The following is a 6,000-nucleotide window of genomic DNA, read 5'->3' on the forward strand; positions in this document are numbered from 1 at the left end:
GTAATTTCATGCTCAGGACTTTTTATATCCATAGTTCCATAAATATCAAAATATATTGGATGAATATTTTAGAATGTATATGCAATGGGTAACTTGCCCAATTTGGAAAAAAACGAAGAATAGATCCCTACCTCTCCTTGTTTATTATTCGAATCGCCTATTCCTTTTTTATATTTAATATGTCTTGCTTTCTTTATAGGTATAATCTTTCAATCTATGTATTATTTCAATCTACGTATTAATATATAATCTATACTATTCATATTAATAGAATCTATACTATTCATATAGAATAAGTTTGGCGAGTACCTTTTGAGAAAGCAATTTCTAGGATGTGAGGCTCTTAACCTTTTGTGTAACTAAGAGGGACCTAGAATGTATGAGATGTGAACACGTGGTTTGTTCCAGTATCTCCTCCTACGCCTCTCTCACTCATCGCTAGAACTTAATTCCTGTTTCTTCTTGCTTGACATCATGATTTTCATGTTTTTGTGGTTTGAGCAGTTTCCATGCTCGTGAGCGTTTCATGTTGGATCTTTTTTTGTTAAATGCTATTACTCAAAATATTAATCATTTTACCCGGTATCTACATAGCTAAGATGCACACAGTCGTTCAACAAATCAGCATTTGAAAACATATAAAGAATCGATACAAAAAACCATGATGCTGCATTGACTCCTATGGTGATGGTGGCCCAATCTTCTGATTATGTTGTCACCCATGTTGGATAAATAAGATCCCTCGCTATGTCCTCTAACCATGTAGACACTTCCGTAAAGAGGTCGCGGTTCTCCATATGATGAACAAATGACCATGAACAAAGTAAAGAACTACACCGGTATCTATACCTAATAATAAAGGGAGAAGCGTTTCCGTGGTTTAGTCCGTCTTCGTCCGTTTGGTTTCGTCCGTCCTTCCTTCTATTCTATCGATCATTCAAAACCGATCGGGATTCCTTCAGTTCATTGCTACAACACGGTTTCCTAATTCAGTTGAAAAAAAAAGACGCACGTCATCCCAAAAAAGGATCGGAACAACCAAAGATACAAGTCCACGCGTGCACGACTCCAGAAAAAAGAGACCCGCAGACATTACGATCGATCCCTATATAATCTACACGACCCCAGCTGAATCGCACAGCACACCATCGAAAGGAAGCATCCAACAAGCGATCGAAAAGTATCCAATGTCGCCGCGATTTCGTGAAACATTGACGAGCTAGATGGCCCGCTCAAAGATACAAGTCCACGCCGCGGATTCCTCGCCGACATCAACCATGCGAGCAGAAGAAGTCGGCCGCCGCCACGCTCCATGAAAACATCGTCGGTGCATCCATGAAGACACGCTCGGTGCCGTAATGCCATGGCGACGACGCGACGTACGACGCCCTGGACATCGCGTGGGCATTCACCGAGTGTCACGCCATGTGCTTGGCAAGCATGGCTAGCGACGGCGGCCCCGATCCCTTGCACCAAAGTTGCATGCATGTGCTGCGCTCAAGAACGAGCTGCTTTAGGGAAGAAGAAAAGAGAGAAGAGCTGGATGGCCCGTTGTTGGGCTTCGATGTTTCTATGTTCCCTTCATACAGAACTACTATATTCATAAAAAACTGAACAAGCTGATCGGTATTGATCCAGCGTTGGACCAGGAGCAGATCGACAGAAGATATGATCTGGTTTGTATGGTCATGGAATTTGTTTCTCTCAAGGACATCGCATGTGCATAATTATATTATTTTTTAGAGATATTACTACTATTTTCTATAGCTTTTGTTAGTTATTATTTATATGCTGGGCAATATCTATTTTTTTGTTTCCAATACTTTTTGTCACTTACTCACTCTGTTTCTTTATATAAGCCATATTGTTTTTGGACGTTTCTACACGGTGCCCTAGCACTAGTTAGTCTTACGGAGTGCCCACCCAAAAAATAGAAATAAACTAGTCTAACATCCCCACTTTCTAAAAATAGAAAGTTCTAATCCTACTTTCCGTCTGCGATGGCCGCTGCACGTGAAACATGAGACGTGCGAAATCAGCGATTTCCCATTGCGGCTCCGTCCCAAGTTCATTCAGAAGAAAAATATACAAAGATTTATCGCGTAAAATAAATACATCATGTGGTTGTGAAGTCACGCCAAAAAAACACATCTGTCATCTTCTTCTATTCTACCTCGAGTTGATCAAGTTCTAGTTTTAGATCAGTGGATGTAGAAAAAAGAAAGAAATTACATGTAGCATTGCAATTATTCGGGATGTAAAAAAACTAAAGTGAACCTATACTATTCTTAAAACCTGCTATGAACCAGATCCTGGATGTAGAAAAGGAAGAAAAAATACATCACTTCCATCATTCGAGATGTAAAAAAAATCGAAAAATATATCTGGCTTCAAAAAAAAATTACAACTATAAAATTATAGGGAGCATACTTTTATTACATCCTTGGATGTTTCTGGATGTAGAAGTGAGGGAGCCTGGGAGGAGACGGGAAGAGGATCGGTGGCAGCGAAGAGCAGCGCGCTGGTGATGTATTTTTTCTTCCTTCCCTCCCGACAGGCGACGGCGCTGGTGGAGGTGGCAGCCGGCGGTGGCGCACCAGACAGCGAGGCGAGGGCCGTTCCCGACGGGCGACGGTGCTGGTGGAGGTGGCGGCCGGCGGAGGCGCGCTCGCGAAGCTGGCGGCCGACGGAGGCGCGCTCGAGAAGCTGGCGGCAGGCGGAGGCGCGCTTGTAGAGGTGGCGGCCGGCGGCGGCTAATACTGCCTCGATGGCGCGCCCTGGAGATAATGGAGCCTGCAGCGTGCGGTGGAGGTCAACCTCCTCCCGACGGCTCGCCGTAGAGCCGGGGGCCGAGCAAGGTCCTTCACGGCGGTGCGCCATGGACGGCAGCCTGCAGCGCACGATGGAGGTGGGCGCCCTCCTGGAACCGCCCCATGGAGACGAGGCCTGCAGCGCGAGGTGGAAGTGGGCGTCCTGCCGACGGATGGGGAATCAGAGGTGGGCGAGATGGGAATATTCCTCCCTCCCCCAACCGCCATGGCTGCCTCCCTTCACTCGGGAAGATTTCTCCCTCCCAACCGCCATGGCCGCCGTCTCCCTTCACCTCGGGAGCACAGGCGCCTGGGGATCAGCACCACCACCGCTTCCGGTTCCTCTTCCGATCTCGGTCCTCTCAATGGGATGCTCGAATTCATGGTGTGGGAGATGGGGATGGGTGAAGGAGAGGGAGATGGATAAGCCATGGCTCAAGTTCCTGTCCCTTCGCGGTCGTCTATGTGCGTGTGGTCCCTGGAAAATTCGCGTCGCGTGACTCACCTGACACGTGCAACCAAGCAGTAGTTTCCGGCCGCACGATTTCGATCTAACGCATGCGAGCTGTGAGCACCGTGGAAAACACGGGAGTGCCCTAGCACGGAATAGAAATTGGGATTGTTTTTTGACAAAATTTTCAAAACATAAGCTGTATTAGAATTCTTGCCAAAATTATGCTTGCTAACTTGCCCCATGGAATTCCTAGAATTGAGCCACAGCTAGCTAGCCGCTTGCAATCTTTATTTTCAATAGCTAGAATGCAAATCCATGTAAATTAGGAATAGGTGTGATCGGTTGATTTGGCCAGCTAGCTTAATTAATGTGTTTTTCTTCTTTCTCTCACATAGGTAGATTGATTGTTTTTAGTGCGATCATCCATGATTTACTTCTACAATATAGGGATGGAGCATGCACCAAGGTTAATTTATATGGAGGTGACGCACAAAATCATTGCAAGTCTAGGACGTTACAATTCGGTGGAGCGAAGACCTCACAAGCTCCTGTTAGGATTAATCATGTTCGTTATGAATAGGAGAAATATGACCACCTTCGTCCATGATAACACGGAGGATAAGTGTTTGATTTACTAGAGCGATTGAGTTTAGCTTATCTCGGTGCAACACACGAGCACTTTTGCTAGTATATAACTTACATAAGATAAGACTTTTTATCATTAAATATAAAATCATTTGTACGTACCCAAAACGATCAAATAAGGGGAAGTGCTCCCACCCTAATAAGTCTCCAAAACCTTTGATCCACCCTACCTGGTGAGTATAAGGTAAAATGTACTTCGTGTGGGATGATGCCTCCCAAGTAATGGATTTGGGCAGTATACTGCACAGTGTGGTAATAATGTTAGTTAAAAGTTGAGTAACGTTCTTGGAGAGAAAGAGGGGGTTTAATAGATGAGCAATAGAGGGTCCCAAAACCATGGAGAGAGAATCTGGCAATATACATCCCTAAAAATGAACCGTGGAGGGGGAAGAGCAATCCTCTTATGTGCATATTTATCGACTCAAGTATTTTTGTCGGAAGTCATGACAAAATATTTTAGGACACATGAGCATTTTTTCACAGTAAATGAATATATCACTTTTAGAAAAAAAGATTTTTCGATGTCCATGAACTTATTTACAGCAAAATTACATTTTCAATAGATATTAGTATAAAAAACACAAGAAAATTCTTGATCCCTGGGGAATACTTTTAAGAGATTCAGTTTATTATAGAAGGACACATCTCACAAATCGATATGAAAAATTCTGAAAACAAGACAATTGATTCGTCCTTGACTTGAGAAAGTGTTTTAAGTATATTTTAAGTTATTTTTATTTATGGTAATATTTTAAAAATAAAAGACATAGATTGAAAAATAAATAAGAACATCTATTTGGCCGCCCTATTTAAGGTGCGCTTGGTGCTAGGGTGGCCTCTCTCCATAATTTTTGAAAGGGTTGTGTCGGAGACGCCAAATTTCATTCAGGTTACAAGAAGTTCACAACATGGATTGTAGTCCCTTGTAGATCTAGGTTTTGAAAGGCTAAAGCAAAGGGACAAATTGCTAATGCATGAGCTGAATCCGTGTCCAAGATCATATACATGACTCACGTGTGAAAACAAAGTCTTTTCTCCTCCAATTGCCCTATCACTGGTCATTTTTTTCTTTTATGTTACTCAGTTAGTTAAGGGCCATGAGAAACAATTATAATCATTGTATGCAAATAAGCTGTGAGTTGAGATATTATCTAAAAATTCTGTTTTTTTATTTAGCAACCCGCGGTAACACTTGTAAAATTATTAGGTATCTTCATTATCCCCTAACCTTGTACTGCATATGTGATGTTGTTTTTTGAAAACAACATAAACCGAAATATCGGCGATGCTCGTAAAGTAAAGTCGTGCATGAACGACCACGTTGTTGGGCATTGGACACTAACACAAGTGACACGATATCTTTTATTGACCGGGTTCAATCTCTGCATCCTTGCGAGAGAAGTATAGTCGAGATGAGCGAACCTCGGGTGTTCTAAGAGAATCGTCTGACAATATGACTTTGTGTGCCACTGTTCCATCGTGATTACATTCGAGGATTAGAAGCCAGGGGGATTTAGTCTTAAGAATCGACCTCGAACTTAAACTCCGAAAGAATCGACTCAAGAAGTAGGCCTCCTTTACTTGAGAGGGAAACATCTTGCTTCATATGAGATATAGATTACGAGATAGGATATAGGCTCAAGGCCTTGTACAAAACACCACCAATACCCTTTGTTGGAACGGGAAATAGGGGCAAACCAGTGTACTCTATTTAAAAGAATAAAAAAAACCAAGTGACGGAAAATGCAACTGTACTTTAATCTTCTTTGGATTATCCCTTGGGCTCATGTAGAAGAACATTGATGGGTTGTCTCCTCCTCCTCCTCCTTCTTGATTAATAACCTTAATAGTGAAAGTAATTAGTTCATAGATGTGTTGCGCATATCAATTTTACTCGGGTTTTTTTCTTTTAATTAATGAGCTTTAGGCCCCCAATTTCGTTGAAAATAAAACCAATAAAACACGGTTCATAATTTTTTCGAATCCCCACATATCACAGCACCACATAACTTACAAGCTAGAGAACCTAGGTATTTATTAGTACCTACACTAGATCAACCATAACAGACCCAAAAACAAAAAATAGCATGA

This window comes from Lolium perenne, chromosome 4 (genome assembly GCF_019359855.2).
Source record: "Lolium perenne isolate Kyuss_39 chromosome 4, Kyuss_2.0, whole genome shotgun sequence".
NCBI lineage: Eukaryota > Viridiplantae > Streptophyta > Magnoliopsida > Poales > Poaceae > Lolium > Lolium perenne.